Source organism: Emydura macquarii, unplaced genomic scaffold (assembly GCF_026122565.2).
Source record: "Emydura macquarii macquarii isolate MOO-44397 ecotype Brisbane River unplaced genomic scaffold, CSIRO-AGI_Emac_v2 contig_1146, whole genome shotgun sequence".
Taxonomy (NCBI): domain Eukaryota; kingdom Metazoa; phylum Chordata; order Testudines; family Chelidae; genus Emydura; species Emydura macquarii.
The window spans coordinates 18364710-18382841 of NW_027131283.1; positions in this window are offsets into that span (position 1 = coordinate 18364710).

Sequence of the window (18132 nt, forward strand, 5' to 3'; positions counted from 1 at the left end):
TTATGTGAGCAAATATACCTCAGCAAGGCATTGGTGAATCTATCTATTCGTTCCAGCCAGATAGAGCCCCATTTCTTAATTTACTACAGGTTATTGTGGTCCCATAATAGTCTATGTATAGTGGTGACCTACAAAACACCAGTGACACCTAGGCAGGCACGAGTCTGCATCTCTTCAGTTCATTGACTTATTTCATCTTCCCTTGTATTATGACTCTGAGGGCATGCCTATACTAGAGAGTTTACAGCAGCACAGCTGCACCAATGTAGCTGTGCCGTTGTAAGCTCTCTAATGTAGCTGCTCTGAGCTGATGGGAGAAAGCTTTCCCAGTGGCTTAACTTACAGCTCTGTGAGCAGCGGTAGCTATGTTGGTGGCAGAAGGTCTCCCACTGATAAAGCGCTGTCCACATCAGTGTAACTTATGTCACTCAAGGCGGGGGAGGAGGAGATTTATTCACACCCCTGAGCAACATATGTTATGCCAACATAAGCTGTAGTGCAAACATAGCTTTATTTCAGCAGAGAGAGATCAAATTTTCATAATTTTGTCTGATCTTCTGGATCTAATTTTTGGTATTTGGGGAAATTCTAAAGTAGTGATTTATTTTCTGTGTTTCCATTATAAGCTACTGTGTTTTAAAGTCTGCAAGTGGGCCATAACATCTGAAGTAGGAGTAAAAAACTTAAGCCTAAAAGTGTTTTTTAAACAAAATTTGAATTGGCCATTTTAAAATACTGCACCAAAAAGTTTACTGCTTTGAAAAGTTGTCTTTAGGTAATTGAAATGGCTTTAACTTTAGCAATAAAATTTGGCATTTATTCCTTATTTTAAAATTTAAATAACTCAATTTTTCCTCTTCATGAGTAGATGCTATATTGATGTATTTGCTGTGTGTTTATCATTAACTCTTATTTTCATGATGAAAGTTACACTGAGAAGACATGATTTAAATAACTGTACAAGATACAAGGCAGTGGAGAATCAGGCCCCATATGTGTGAGAGAACACTTTGGTTTGATGTCCCCTCTCTCTACTTGTCCCAAAATGTTGCTACTTCAGGCAGGACATGTAGCATCTGTTTAGCAGTCTGACAGACTGCTAATATCCTGTAATATCCTGAACAAACTATGGAATTAAGAGAACTCTTTATTGAGTTAAGTCAGACCTTATTGAATCAGGGTTAATGCCGTTGGGGCACATTGTATTTAAAATGCAATTGGGTATATGTTGTTGCATGGTTTTAGCAAAAGGGGGTTGCTAATGTAATTCCTCTGATATCAGCCCTTTAAAGCCACCCTCCAGGAGAGGTTTTCGTATACTAGTTCAAACAGAATTCTCCAGAGACCAACAGAAAAGAAAAAGAGGATTTTTGGATAAATAGCCTGGTTTTAAGATGGCTCAGGGCCTCCTTACTGATTCAGCAGACAGGTCCACAGAGGGCCTTAATCCTTTGGATAGGGTTAGAAGGACTGGGCCTACTGAGACAAGGTCACCAGAATCTTTGTAGAAGTGGTGGAGCCCAGGCCAAAGTGCCCCTTCCCTCTCTGTGGCTGGCTGCTCTGGCAGTGAGCCAGCTGTGCTCTCTTCTGGTGCCACAGCAGCCCCTGGTGGGCAAAAGGTGTAATTGCAATGCCTCTCTGGCAGACTCTATTATTCTGTGGAGGGGTGGGGGGAAATCTGCAGGGGACATGAATTCTGCACTTACATTTCATTTGTTAAAAAGTGGCCCCTGGGCCCTCTTAGTTCTGGCGCTAGTGTACTGAGACCCCCCTAAGATTGGGTGCTTGTTCTGATTGGAAGCTGTGATGAACTTATTACCACAAAGAAAACCTGTGGGAGGGGTGCTGAAGGACTGCTTCTACCAGAGCCCCATGTTAGAGGGATGGTGTTTGGTAAGTTTATGAGCATGTATGTAGGTTCTTCTATTATTTTAATGTTTTTCTCTGTAATGCTTTTACCTTAAAAATAAAGTAGGCTTGCAGAGAACTGTGTGATAATATTTAACTGTAGCAATTACACCAGTTAACTGTCTTTAAAGAGAAAGCAAGCGTGTGTGTGTGAGCAGCCTGTCTTGCTTGGAATAACAAAGTGAAGGCAGGAAATTCTGCAGCCTGGGAACACGCTGGTAGAAGGGTATGAGATGGGGGTCTCTACCCAAGAAAGGCAGTGGCTGGGAGCTGGAGGCCTGAGAGTGGGTGTGCTTGCTGGACCACTGAGAAAAAATACTGGTGCAGTTGCCCTGAACTGAGACAAGCAGTTCACACATCACAGTTATTCAGTAACTGAAGAGCATCACTTTTCAACTGAAAGTACAAGTGGAATTTTGGCAGTGAATTCAGAATATTTCAAAATTTAAAAAGTCAGCTCGAGGCATCTCCCTACCACCCAATATCTGTTAGGAGCATCCTGGTTGTCTAAGCTGTTTGGTCAATTTTTTCCTTATCTGACATGCATATAGCAGAATCTCCAATTATGTACCCGGTGTATGGGTGCTGCAGTTCTGATGGTTTGAATGTTGTGATGTAGCCACCATGCTCTCTGTAATGAAGGATCCTTTCAAGTTTTGTGGACTGGTGTCTCCTCTCCTGTACAAATGGATGAGTTGTCCTTTCTTGGAAGAATAAGCCATTAACAGCAGAGATTTTTGGCACCCTGCACCCAAACTGACTGTATCCCATCTCTTCCTCAGATTCCAGTTAGTTTCCTGCCCTTGGCTTATCATAGATAAATAGATTTGTTACTCTCCTATTATAAATGTAAGGGGATTGTGAAAACTTTTGTCTTTGACTAAGGGGTCATCGATCTGGAGAAGTTGAGAAACATTCTTCTAGACAGAAGAAGCGCCAGCGTCCTCATAGAATGTACAGAGAGCTAATGAGTGCTGGCTCTTACGGAAAGAAATCTTGGTGTTCTGAGTCTCTCTTCTTCCCACTCACCACTGGTGGTTATTTCTTCTATACCCAGGACATTTTTGTGATCTGTGGATTATGAGCTAGAGGAGTCTGGGAGGGTAGCGTGTGTGTATGTGTCACAGTTGAACAAAATAAACCCTATATAATGCCCTCTCCCCACCAAGTATCAGGGACAACAATGTCCTTCTACAGGAGGGGAGACACAGGAGGGGACAGTGTCCAGGCTGAGGCTACTGCTTTATACAGTAAGTGCTCATCAAACTCTCCTCCCCCTGCCAGTAAGCGAGCAGCTGCTGGGCTCAGTTGTCAGGAGTCTGCAGCAATCTCCATTCAGCGGGGCCCCCTGCTGGGCAGGTAGAATGCTGCAAGGACACTGCTGCAGCTGGCTTAGTTCCCTTCATGGCTATGTTGTCATCCTCCCCTTTCTGGGAAGCTAGGAGTGTCTGATAGCTGGGGAGGAGCAGGAGCCTAGTCTAGCAGGGACAGAACTGAGCATCACCCCTGGCAGCTCTTTCTTTCCCTGCCACTGTCCTGCTGTAGATAAGTCCACGGGGGCAGAGGGTTGCTTGTTTGGGAAAGAGAGAAGATGTGGGCGTGTTAGGGAGAAGAAGATGAGTACTGGGGAGCTTGGGAAGGTGTAAACGTTGTGAGGACAGGAGCAAACCTGTGAGAATGAGATTGGGGCACTTGGAAGGCAAAACCAGGGTGAAAACATCCCTAACTGCCCCCCAAATGAAATGAAAACCTGAAATAAGTCCATTTTGGTTTGAACCAAATAACTTTGGGGGTGTTATTTGTGGTTCTCAGCTCTAGCTGTAACCAACCACAGTAGGGCTGAGCCTTCCCCATACACAGAGAACTTGTGGCCTGAGCTAATTTCAGCTTTGGGTATAGTTAATGTAAGCACCACCTCTGTTCTCCTACATTGACGCACAGCTCTGAATTGCCCATCTGCCGTACTTTAGATGGACCTGGCTGTGATTCCAACCCTTGCCCACATTGCGGGCATTAGCTGAGAACTGACAAACTTATAGCTGGGGATCAGACCAGTTCACCTGTATGTTAGTTTTGCTCAAATAGGTATTAGTCTTATAGAAATGTATTTAGACACTCTGAAATGTTTGTAAATTGCTGCATGCATTAATCTCACTTGCCATGTCTGTATTCCATGCTATAAGAAAATATGTAAGTTTCTTGCTTTGTAATTTTGAAACTGTTTGCTCTGCGCTTGTGAACTCAAGACATGGGAACTGTTCCCTGTGCCTCCCATCTAGGACTATCAAAATCAGATGGGCCGTCAAGGAACTTCGCAAAACAAAGGATTGGTTAATGGCCCTGTTGCACCTGGGAAATGCTACGTGCAAGGAGGCTTGTCCTGTGGGCTTGGAAGCTGAACGAAGGAAATGCAGCAAAGCCACAGGAAAATTTTCCATCTTTTTGGCTGTTTGAACTCTGAAGGACTAAAGACTGTAAACTGAAGCCAGAGAGCCCCAGGGGCTGCCTCCTGGATCCGCCCTGAAAGACACTTAGAATTGGCATCACTATGAATTCTTTCACTCATAGTATTTAGATGGTAACTCATTTGTATATATGTTTTCTTGTTTTAACCCAGAGGCCTGAAAACTGTCAGTGTGCACCCCACAGAGGGTGCGGCGGGGCTTGGACCAGCCCCCATGGGTGGAAAGGAAGCACCCACCCAGCTCTGCTCTGCCCCACCTCCACTCCAGCCCCAGCCTCAGCTCCCAGCTGTGGCCCCGCTCCTGGCTGTGCCCTGCTCCTGGCCATGTCCCAGGCCCCAGCCCCATTCCTGGTCCCAAGCCTTGCGGCTACAGTCCCAGTCCCCCCCTGGCCCCAGCTACAGCTTGGGCCCTGGCTAATGACCCCCAACCGCAACTTGGGCCCAGTTCCTGACTGCGGTTCCTGGTGGTGCAGACCAGGCAAGGAGGGGCATGTCCCCAAAAGTTTGGGGACCACTGCTTTAACCTGTAAACAACTCTTATTCCTTTTTCCTAGTTAATAAACCTTTAGATGATTTGTTACAGGATTGGCTACAGGTATTGGTGCAAAATCAAGAGTACCAATTGATCTGGGGTGAATGATTGACTGGTCTCTTGGGCCTAGAAGCAACCTAAGTGTGATGTGATTTTTGGTGTAAGTGACCATTTATCACTAGATCCAGTTTGTCTGCCTGGCAAGATTGACTGGAGAGTCTAAGGGGACTGTCTATGGCTGCATGGTAAGACTGTTAAAGCGATCCAGGAGTTCACATTGTTACTGGCTTGGGAAAATCGAATTCTTAGAACACATCACTAATTTGGGGTGTCTGCCCTGTTTCTGACAGTTTGCCCTGAGATAGGCACTCATGGTCGTGAGCCACTCCAGACAGCGTGAGGCTGGTTTTTGTTAGTATATGTCCCAACCTTAGAGTTACTTAAACATATTTCTGGTTTTCGTTAAGAAATACATATTTTAGTGGGACTGATACCTCAGTTCTGTGGGGTTGTAGCAGTGACAATGTAAGCACATGTCATTTAATGCTCAGCTGAGGACAAATGAACAGGAACACCTATCAATCTTCCCTTCAGCACAATACATTGCATCTGTCCCAAGATAGGATTTTTTTCTCTGAGTTATGGATAGGGCAGCTGCCCAGTACTGAGGTAACTCCTTAGTGAATTCCTCATCATTCCCCTTGGGATTCATTGCAAACCTGGGGCTAGATGTTGCTCCCTCTGAAAACAATGGAGATTTTGCTGTTGACTTCATTGGGAGCAGGATTAAGCCTCTTGATATTAGTTTCAGAAGACCAAAAGGCATCTACGTTTGCTGCCCTCCCACCATCTTTTACTGGATGCAGTAAACATGGTGGATAAATTCAAAACAGGATGCATTCATTCAACTATCAAAATACTTTGTGTGGTGAGTTTGAGTGAGTACAGATTTTTGGCAAAAGAGGTCAAAATAACCTTTGTGTACATATACAGAGTTACTTGGGTAATTCTAGGTCAATTGGAAGGGCATTTATATGTCCTTATGTATACAGTCTCCTGCACTGAGTTCTGTTTCTATCTCTGACATGAACTAGTGTGACCTCGAGCAAGGTCACCTCTCTGGCCCTAGTTTATTCATATATAATTTGAGTTTAGTTACTACTTCATAGAGGTGTTAGTGGGCTTGATGTCTGCAAAAAAGCTTTGAGATCCTGAGGCGAGAGGTGCTAGGTAAGTGCAATATGCTGTATATGGTAATAATCATGGCACGGACTGTGGCTAGAAGGAGTCACAGCCAACATCATGGTCCCTACCATTTAGGACATCCACTTCTGTCCCTAGTAGAGCTGATTTAAAAAAAAAAAAACACTTTTAAAAATAAAAAGGTTGCAGATTGAAAGTTGTTAGTGGCTGTTCAAAACCGGCAGTAATATTAGACAAGTTCTACAGCTGGTCAACCTCTCCCCCTACCCTACTGCCATACTCCAAAAAAAAAAAAAAAAAAAGTTGGGGGAGGAGAATCAAATTTTCAAAGAAAAAGTTTCTCAAACTCAGAATTTGGGAAAACCTCAGCCTGCTCTAGTCCCTGTTCCCATTGGGAGCAACTATTGCATGTTTGGGAATAGAAGATAGAAACGCCCTACATAACCTCCTTGGGCCACTGAGTCTTGTTACTTTTGTTTCTTACTGTGTGCACAACCTTGGGGAGATCCTTCCCTGGACAGGCTCCTGCGCCCTTGTTCTCCTAGCTTATTCTAAAATACCATTTTCAAAAGGAAGGGATTTGTGTGCGTGTTTTTAAAGAGGGAGAAGACGTGTGTTAAACAATCCCTGTCTCTAGAGGGAATTGAACCAGTAGCTCTGAAATCCAACACTGAAGTTTCAAGACCCTGGGAGCACTATGTTACCTTTGAGGTCTTGCCTCTTCACAGGGCAAGTGTATGGCTGGCTAATGAGAGTGCAAAGTGACTCACGCTAGGGAGAGCTTCTGTCAAGATTTACGGTGTATTAAAATGACTTGCTATTAATTATTAGAAAGTAGGTCATTTTTGTTTATTAACACAGTGGAGCTGGTGAGCTGTGTCACTAAAGCAGTTGATAATGACAATGGCTCATAGGTAGGCTTGGAAAGATTACATTTGTATCAGTAAATGTTGTTAAGCATAGATTTTGCCATAGACACATACACTGATGAAAAATATTTCCATTGACAATTGAAACTCAAAGATAGGCACAGTAAGAAAAACGCTGCTTGAAAATTGATTTAAGGCTATTTAATTTGTATATTTTGACGTGATGTTGACTCTTTGTGTTGTAATGGCTATAAAGCTTTAATTTTTTGATCAATGTCTACTGTCATTAAATAATTGTCCTATCCCCTCCAATTGTCTGATTCCCCTCCCATAATTCCCCATAACTGTGAAAATTGAAATAGTATAAATCAGAAAAAAAAGCTTAAAAGCCATAATTCTGCACAACTCTGAAAATTTAAATTGATAAGAATAGAAAAAATGCTTAAAAATAAACCACTGTTATCCATTGAAATGATTTTAAAAAAATAGAAATAGAGAAATGTGCCATGCCTACTTGTCGGTCAGGTCAGTCTGACAGCTCCACACAGAGGTGTTTGGGTCTTTATCAACTCTAGAAGTTCTGCATGGTTTTGTTTCAGAATAGCGGTGTCCTGTGAAGCAATCCTCCCAACCCACAGTTTGAACTTGATAAACTAATTCTGTTTGCTGCAGGAAGTGACCTGCCAAAAATGACCTAGGCCTACATCATTGTTGGGAGAAAGGAAGTGGGGGGAAAAAATCCACTGTTTTTCCTCCCTTTAAAATTTAGAAAATTTCCCCCTTTTAAAATGTAATTACGTCACATCTAACAGATTTTGTGCCATTTCATAATAATTATGGGGTAGGCAAAAATATGGAACATTTTTAATTAAATCTGGATTTTCATTTGTTTTTTATTTAAAAAGAAACTACTAGTGCCAAGAATCTTTATTCTCCCCCCTCTTTTTTTTTTTTTTTGTATTTTCTTATATTCTTGGCAGAATTAATGACAAAAATCTTTCCAGCTGTGACTTTGCCAAAATCCTGTTCTGAAGCTCCTACTAATTTGGATTAAACTGGATAGTTGAAAGCCTCAAACAGCAAATCCTGGCAGTAGGTTTGCAGAGGCCCCACAACATCGATTTCAACTGTTCTTATCTTCAGGGAGAAAATAAATAAGCAAAATATAATTTCGTAATCACACAGTTGTTAACTCTGTCTTTTTAATGGGCTAGGGACTTCCAGCTGTGTGCAAAAGATCATAGACTACAAAAATCTGAATATTCTGTTTAGCCCCCTTTTGCAGGCGTTGCCTGTAATTTGCAAGGTGAGGCGCAGATTTAACTTGTATGATGCTGAAAGGTGTTTTGATACTTTGAGCCAGCTACTGTGTGCATCAGCATCGAAGCTGCATTTGAAAGTGTGGTTCTATTCCGAAAATGATTGTCTTGATGTGGCAATTGTGAGGTTTCAGGTTTACCTCACTGATTTTTTATTTTTTTTTTAGCCACAGGATCTTCACTAGTCCTGACTGCTGGGTACATATCTTCCTCCAGCAGTTCCAGGGGTAGCTGATGTTTTGTTGCCTGCTCCTCTTACTGTCCAGGATTTCTGCCTTTGGAGTTAGCCGCTGCGTGTGCTCCTACTGCAACCAGTAATTAAGTTAATTTCTTTTCAGTTGGGCAGACCATCCTCTGGCATGTTGCCTACATCTTTTCCCCTTCCCTCTAAGGGAGCTCTCAGTGAAGCTTTCAAGCGCATCACTGCTCTAAATCCCTGCAAGTCCTCGCTATGAGGTACACTCGCCGACCCTTGTTCTGTCAGAAAAAGGCCTTTTAGTGCCTGGGATGGCATAGCCTGGCACCCTATCCCTGTCCCCTTGGCCACTCCCCAGGCAGATTCCTCTCCTACTTGAGTGCATCGTAACGGGGTTGGAAGGGAAAGGCGGCTGCTCTGGGTGCCTGCGCAGGGATTCCCTCCTCTGCAGCTGCCCAGAGGTCAGAAGCATGTTCAGGAGGTAGGAGAGCAGCTCCTCAGAGACAGGGACAAGAATTGCAGGCTGCTCAGCTGGAATTCCTAAGCTACCTAAAGTTCTTTGTATGTGCACAAGAAAGATGTGAAATAAAAATAGCTCACAACTGTTGGCGGTTCAGATACTTGCAATACTTGGATACTTGCAAAGGAAATAGACCCTTGTGGTAAAGTCAGGCCAGATGACCACAAAAGGGTATACCAGGGCCGGTATGTGAGCCCAAGAATGCCAAAGGCCCTTTTTCCTGCAGACAGAGGAGAGATTACTGCAGGGCAATTAGAGACACCTGGACCCAATGAAGGGCTACTCCAGGTGTACTTAAACCCTGCCTTCCCTAAAGGGAGGAGGGGGGGACAGGGAGCAAAGGAGAGGAAGCTGCCAGAAGGTTTGTGGCAGCTGGAGGAGAAACTTCCCCCGGGCCAGGAGACGGTGCTTCTCTGCAGCCAGAGGAGCAGAGAAGGAGAAAACCCAGCTGGCAGGAGGGAGCCACAGCAAGGTACCTCCCCAGGCCCCGGGGGCATGCCGAGGGGAAGGAACGAAGGAACAAAAGACGTGTTCAGTCTGGGGGCAGAGTTACTGCAAGCCCCACTGATAGAGGAGACTGCTGCCAATAGGTGAGACCAAGGGGAGTTGCTATACCACACCCTCCATGTGGAACTTCATAGGAGGTTATATCATAAGAACGGCCATAGTGGGTCAGAATATCCTGTCTTCCGACAGTGGCCAATGCCAGCTGCTTCAGAGGGAATGAATAGAACATGTAATCAAGTGATCTGTCCCATCGGCCATTCCCAGCCTCTGGCAAACAGCAATCCCTGCCTGTCCTGGCTAATAGCCATTGATGGACTTATCCTCTATGAACTTTAGTCGTTTTTGAATCCTGTTATAGTCTTGGCCTTACAATATCCTCTGGCAGAGTGTTCCACAGGTTGACTGTGCATTGTGTGTGTATCCTTTGCCTTCAAGCTTCCACTACTAGCATTGAATGCAATGAGGAGCTGCCTAACCTGTAGCTGGGCACTGACTCCTTGCAGTCTTTTCCAGCTCCCTGGCACATACTCTTCCAGCTAGGCATATGTTTAGAAGGCCTTGTCTCTCCGGGCCACTATTAGAGGCTGTTTTTTCTTCTGTCTGCTGAGCAGACAGGAGGCAGATACCCGAGAGACTCCTCATTGCTTGCCTGGCCCAGCGACTCTAAAGGGACTGGGGAATGTAGAGAGCCTGAACCCTCTTCCACTACCCATGGTGTCTTGAGGTGGAGGGTGGGGAGTAGCAATGAGGAGACACAAAAGGGGAAGGCCAGTGCTGAGGGTGATCAATGACTTCAGGAGAGAGGAAACAATTTAGACATCTCCAACTTCCTTAAAGCGCCCTCAAGGGACTCAACATTGTGGTGCTCCATAGTTGGCGTTGTCTCACCGATTTCCATATTAAATGTGCTCAGTTTAAGATGTTTTTTCCCCTAACTGCTTACTCTGCAAACTCACCTTGGACTCTGAGGATCCAGCTGGGTTCTTTCAATCTCACAGTTCATCACCCGCAGTAAGAACTTTTCAGGCTAAATTGTGCCATCAATGAGACCTGTGCAACTCCATTAGCTCCAGATTATCATAGGATTGTAGGACTGGAAGGGACCTTGCAAGGTCATCTAATCCAGTCCCCTGCACTTATGGCAGGTCCAACTATTACCTAGACCAGGGGTGTCAAACTCGCTCGAGGTGACGGGCCGAAATCACAGAACCTGTACTTTGAAGGGGCCATACAATGCTCTCAGCCAAATATTTCAGGCACTCTGCCCATTTTTGACAACGCAGCATCAGTAGTTTTCGGCACTACCACTTCGCTGTGGGGACACTGACATTGCCACTTTGAGAGATTTCTAGGAGGGATACCCGCCGCTGAAAAACTGAGGACGACTTTCCCTTTTCGGCGGCAGGGTTCTGGATGGGAAGGTGTTGCCGCTTTAAGACTCTGGCCCCACAAATCTCTTAAAGTGGCAATGCAGACTTTCGGCGGCACCACTACTTACTTTCGGCGGCCGGGATCAAAGAGGTTCGCGGGCCACATAAAAAAGGTTCGCAGGCCAAATGCGGCCCGCGGGCCGTATGTTTGACACCCCTGACCTAGACCATCCCTGACAGGTGTTTGTCTAACCTGCTCTTAAAAATCTCTAAGGATGGAGACTCTCAACCTCCCGAAGCAATTTATTCCAGTGCTTGACTATCCTGACAGGAAGGTTTTCCTAATGTCCAACCTAAACCGTTCTTGCTGCAATTTAAGTCCATTGCTTCTTGTCTTATCCTCAGAGGTTAAAGAGGACAATTTTTCTCCCTCCTCCTTGTAACAACTTTTTATGTACTTGAAAACTGTTCTCATGTCCCCCATTCAGTCTTCTCTTCTCCAGACTAAACAAACCCAGTTTTTTCAATCTTCCCTCATAGGTCACGTTTTCTAGATTTTTAATAATTTTTGTTGCTCTTTTCTGGACTTTCTCCAATTTGTCCACATCTTTCCTGAAATGTGGCACCCAGAACTGGACACAATACTGTAGTTGAGGCCTACTCAGCGTGGAATAGAGCGGAAAGAATTATTTCTCATATCTTGCTAATACATCCCAGAACAATATTTTGCTTTTTTTACACTATTGACTTATATTTAGCTTGTGATCCACTATGACCCCCAGATCCCTTTCTGCTGTACTCCTTCCTATGGACTCATTTCCCATTTTGTTTGTGTGCATCTAATTGTTCTGTCCTAAGTGGAGCACTTTGCATTTTTCCTTTATTGAATTTCATCCTATTTACTTCAGTCCATTTCTCCAATTTGTTCAGATCATTTTGAATTTTAATCCTATCCTCCAAAGCACATGCCATCTCTCCCAGCTTGGTATCATTTGCAAACTTTAGAAGTGTACTCCGTATGCCATTATCTAAATCCATGAAGATATTGAACAGAACTGCACCCGGAACTGATCCCTCCAGGACCCCACTCGATATGCCCTTCCAACTTGTCTGTGAACCACTGATAACTATTCTCTAGAAATAGTTTTCCAACCAGTTATGTACCCACCTTATAGTAGCTCCATCTAGGTTGTATTTCCCTAGTTTGTTTATCAGAAGGTCATCAAAAAAGCCTTACTAACATCAAGATATGCCACATCTACCGCTTCCTTTTTATCCACAAGGCTTGTTACCCTGTTAAAGAAAGCTAACAGGTTGGTTTGACATAATTAGTTCTTGAAAAATCCATGCTGTTACTTAACACCTTATTATCATCTTGATGTTTGCAGAATGATTGCTTAATTATTTGCTCCATTATCTTTCCAGGTACTGAAGTTAAGCTGACTGGTCTGTAATTCCTCGGGTTGTCCTTATTTCCCTTTTTATACATTGGCACTATAGTTTCCCTTTTCCAGTCCTCTGGAATCTCTCCCGTTTTCCATGACTTTTTTAAGATAATCGCTAATGGCTCAGATATCTCCTCAATCAGCTCCTTGAGTATTCTAGGATGCATTTTATCAGGTCCCTGGTGACTTGAAGACATCTAACTTATCTAACTCATTTTTATTTGTTCTTTCCCTATTTTAGCCTCAAAGCCTACCTGGTTTTCACTCGCATTCACTATGTTAGACGTCCAATCTCGGCTAACCTTTTTGGTGAAAACTGAAAGAAAAAAGGCATTTATCACTTCTGCTGTTCCCATATTTTCTGTTGTTGTTTTCCCCCTCTCATTGAGTAACGGGCCTAGCCTGTCTTTGGTCTTCCTCTTGCTTCTAATGTATTTGTAGACTGTTTTCCTGTTACCCTTTATGTCTCTAGCTAGTTTAATCTTGTTTTATGCCTTGGCCTTTCTAATTTTGTCCCTACATGCTTGTGTTATATATTTATATTCATCCTTTGCAATTTGGCCTACTTTCCACTTTTTGTAGGACTCCTTTTTGAGTTTCAGATCATTGAAGATCTCCTGGTTAAGTCAGAGTGGTCTCTTGTCATACTTCCTATCTTTCCTACCCAGTGGGATAGCTGGCTCTTGTGCCCTTAATAAGGTCTCTTTGAAAAACTGCCAACTCTCATGAACTGTTTCCCCTTAGACTTGCTTCCTGTGGGATCTTACCTACCAACTCCCTGAGTTTGCTAAAGTCTGTCGTCTTGAAATCCATTATCTTTATTGTGTTGTTTTCCCTTCTACCATTCCTTAGAATCATGAACTCTACCATTTCATGATCACTTTCATCTAAGCTGCCTTCCATTTTCAAATTCTCAGCCAGTTCCTCCCTATTTATCAAAATCAAAGCTAGAACAAATCTCTATTATATATTATGCTTTTGGTTATACCTGCAACGGGTCCATGTGTTTACATTATTAGCTATAAATGTGGTCTGAGTTTGGCATTTAATACATCATAACATTTTCCCATCTGTATATGCTTTTTAAAAGCTACATTGTTTAACAGCCTTAGAACAATCATATATTAATACGTTGATTTTGCTGAAGTCCACCAATTGCAATATAGAAAATGTGCCATAAAGTGCCGCCTTACCTTTCTATCAAATTGTAACACCTAGATTGCCATATTAGGATACAAGAACATTCAGCACAAAACACAAAGGGTATTCAGTTATGCATGCATGACTTCCATTCCACTGGAGAATGGTACTTAGCTTTAAGACAATATTGGGTGTTCTTTGTTCAAGATAAGATCCTAATCGACAAGTAATAGTGTTGATGGATTGAAACTAACTCCATGATAAAGCAGTGAAGTCTAAAAAAAAAATCTAGATCTTCACTACATGTATCATTTTAGTTTAGTATCACAAAGAATTTTAAGTTCATTTGATTCTACAAGAATAGCAGATGGAAGAATTTTTAATCTTCCCTTTGATTCTTTCTTCATCCAACTAAGAGAATCACTTATCCCTTTGAAATGTATACCGAATGAAAGAGAGCTAGCCATTTAGTTCACAAATGCTTTCACCTTCCAGGACTACAGTGGTTTATTGTTTCCTATGATACTTTATGCCCTTTTGGTTCGTGGGGATCTGGTATGTTTGTGTTTCCCTAAGTGACACGTCCAATATTTCAGGGTTTTTTTTTTAATCACATGTCACATTTAGTGGTTTTAGAATTTTAAACCACATTTTAAGGGACAGATCTTTGAAGTATTTATGTGCTTAAAAATACAGAGGGGTACCTAGTAGGATTTGCATCAGTGCCTAACCAGGTTAGATGCCTAACTCCCAATGTAGGTCAGTACTAAATAGGTACCTAACGCACTGAGTCTGGCTCAACCAATCCTGAGTTTGTTTAGTTATGGTGGCTCCCAAAGTGTCACTGGAGGAATTCTGAGCAGAAAGCTTTTTCAAGTGAACTTCTCTGTGCAGCCATACTTTCCCCTGTTCACCAGTAGATGGTGGCAGAGAGCTCCTTACCCTCTAGAGCTTCATAGGGCTTATCTATCTATCTTAGGTTCTTATATGGCCCCTATTACCACAATATTTGAGCATCTCACATTCTTTAATGTATTTATTCTCACAACATCCCCATGAGGTAAGTAGGTATCCCCATTTTATAGAGGGGAAACTGAGGCACGTAGAAACTGTTTGTCCAAGGCCGCACAGGATGTCTGGTGGAGCAGAGGCTTGAAGGTCTTCCAAATTCCAGGTTAGTACGCAGACCACTACGTCATCCTTCCTCTCTGGGGTTGACCATAACCAGCTAACAGGGGCATTACCTATTAGAATTTTCTCTGTCCCAAGAGACGGGAGCACCAAGCCCTTTTGTATTGGCTGTGTTGTAGCATCTAATATTTTAATGAAGCTTTCTAGAAACTCATCCAAAAGTCTAATGCTATTAGATAATATGTACAAATCTAACAGGGAAGGACTGATGACCCGTGTGACGGCACTAAGCACAGGTGAAAGAATGAATGCCTGATCTGTAATTTAACAGAGGAATTCATGCTGGTATATGACATAAACATGCACAGCATATGGCATGTAAACTGTGTCACACAAGCAATATGCAAACTAATTTTTGATGAAAGTAACTTAAATATTTCTGGCCAATGAGTAATCACTGTACTCAGGTAAAAGTTGAAAACCTGTAATCTGCACCATTGATTTCAATCATTCAAACCTGTAATCAGTATGGGAGACATTCTTTACTCTCTCATGTTTTGTGTAGAATTAGAGAAAACAGGTCAAGACCCAAGAGGATAGGAGAATAATCCTTTATTATAGTGGTTATCTTCAAAGCTTGTCTCCAAGACCTTTCTCACAAAAAAAGACAAGCACATTGGGTTTTCCAAAGAAAACACTGCATGTCTGTGAATGCTAATGTCAAGAGAGATGAATTAATTTACTGAGCTTTGATAACCTCTGAAAACCACAAACAATGCAACTCAAATGGCCAAATGGCATTTCACTGGAACTTGTAAGTAAACTTAAAATAAGTGTTCTTATTACTCCAGTGAATGTCTACAGTGGGTTCTTCTTTTATCTTACCAGTACATCACATTGACCAAACCAAAATGATTTTCTGAACAGTCTCCTAATTTGGTTTTTATTTTTAACTTTGTTATTGGTGGCACTCCTTCTCAAAGAGTGACATGAGAATTAAAATGTCATTTGAGACTTACTGCTCTTCCATATCACCTTTGGGCAAGTTTTGCCAACTCTGAACTCTAGAGCAGTGTTGACACTCAGTTTCTCCAGACAGAATAAGCCATTCAGAACCTGTTCCATCACTCAGCAGAGCTGTGACAAGGTGAAGATAAACATGTCACAACATTTCAGAGGGCCTGTCTTAGCCTTCCTCACAGGATATAGCTCATCAGCACAAGAAGAGAGGACAACCAATGGGGTACCTCCAGCATATGCGCAGCAGATTATTTTCAAAGTTTTCCTTTTTTTTTTTTTGTTCTTCTAGAAATTAATTCCTAGTCTATGGTGATGGATATTTTCTATCTTAAAGATGAGAGGTAATACAATATCAGATTACTGACTTCTGGATATGGACAACCTCTTGCATCAGTTATTACAGCAGCTTGTGTTTTATGTGTGTGCTTCACTGCTAATGGGTATTGGTCTACTGTTGCTAGATGAAGTTAGAATAATAGACATTATAGATGGAAAAATACCTAATTGTCCATTCACTGATAAAGGCCAAATAGACCATATAAAAAGTGCAGGCAATATAGTCCATGGCAATTGTTTTTGCCATGCAATATTACATCCTCTTTTTTTTTTAGTCTGGGCAGAGAGCAGGAAATGTAACCATTTCTTAAGATTTTGCCAGTCTGGGTGTTTGCTACCCCAAATTTCTTTTTAGATACCAGGTGCTTTTTCTGTCCTATTTGGAGAGGGCAGGAAGTTTGAGTGGAGGAACACACTGTAAAATATTTTTACAATAGTGTTCATGTCCAACTTCTGATACTGAACACAGGATCAAGAATATTTGTTGTCATAGAAATTAAATACCCAATTCCACATGTAGCTTTATTTAGAATTTTAAGCTATGTAGTGCTGTAATTTGGGGTGGATAAGATGTATTCTTCATAATATAACAAATTGCTTTAAGAGCTAAACTCAACTCAGCCTTAACTATGGAGCTTTGTCTGGTACCCCCATAATTAGTGAGTCCATAATGGTTACACTTATATACATTCATATGGGCAACCACCGTCCCCCCCATAAGTTTTACTATCTTGTTGTTTTCTCTATCAGATTGATAATTACGTTAACATTCATGATCCCTTTCAATACCCAGTGTATGGTCACATGGCTGTATGAAGTTTGTATATAAAGTACATCCAGGGTTCTTTTTTCACATTATCCCACTACTGAAGATTTTTTGTTTCTTTCAATTCTGGAACTATGGAAGTAAAACAAGGTACTTACCAGTAACGGCTGTTCTTTGAGCTATGTTGCTCATGTCCATTCCATTATAGGTGAGTGCATGCCTCTGTGCACGGCTACCGGAACTTTTTTCCCCTTAACAGATCCCGTAGGGCTGGCTCCGGTGCCCCCTGGAGCCCTGCACACATGCTGCGATATATGAGGCACTGCTGGCCCTACGCCCCCTCAGTCCCTTCTTTCTGCCAACTCCAGCAGCAGGGACGGGGTGGGTCATGGAATGGACATGAGCAACACATCTCAAAGAACAGCAATTACTGGTAAGTAACCTTGTTTTCTTCTTCGAGTGCTTGCTCATGTCCATTCCATTATAGGTGACTAACTAGCAATACCTTGGAGGTGGGTAGGAGTTACCGGTGAGCTGCCGAAACCCACTTCATCCCGTGCCTGCTGGACGATGGTGTAGTGCGATGTGAAGGTACGCACCAACAACCAGATGGCAGCTCTGCAGATGTCTTGCACGGGTACTCTCTCCAGCAAGGCTGTAGATGAAGCTTGAGCTCTGGTTGAGTGCGCTGTGATGATTCCAGGAAGCGGCACCTTCGCCTGCTCGTAGCAGAACTTGATGCATGATATAATCCATGTGGAGATGCGCTGGGTGGAGACAGGTGAGCCTTTCATTTGATCGGCCACTGCGACGAAGTGCTGCGTCGATCTCCGGAACGGCTTTGTGTGCTCGATGTGGAAGGCTAGGGCCCGTCTCATATCCAGCGAGTGCCACCTCCTCTCCTCCTCCAATCCGTGTGGTTTGGGAAAAAACACAGGGAGAAAAATATCCTGGTTACAATGAAATTGGGAAACCACCTTGGGCAGAAAGGCCGGGTGCGGCCTCAACTGAACTTTATCTTTATAAAATACCATGTGGGAGTGCTCCAAGGTCTGCACTCTAATCTTGGGGACCCTCCTTGCAGAGGTAATGGCCACCAGGAAGGCCATCTTCCAAGAGAGCAGGAGCAGAGGGCATGAAGCAATGGATTCGAAGGGAGGCCCCATGAGTCATGAGAGTACCAGGTTGAGATCCCAGGGAGGCAACAGGTCATGGACCTGCGGATAGAGCCTCTCCAGCCCTTTGAGGAACCTGACCGACATTGGGTGGGAGAACAGCAATCTCCCTTCTAGCGGCTGATGGAAGGCCGAAATAGCCACTAGATGAACCTTCAACGAGGCCACTGCCAGACCCTGGAGCTTTAGCTGGAGCAAATACTCCAGGATAGCTTGTATAGGCAATGGGCG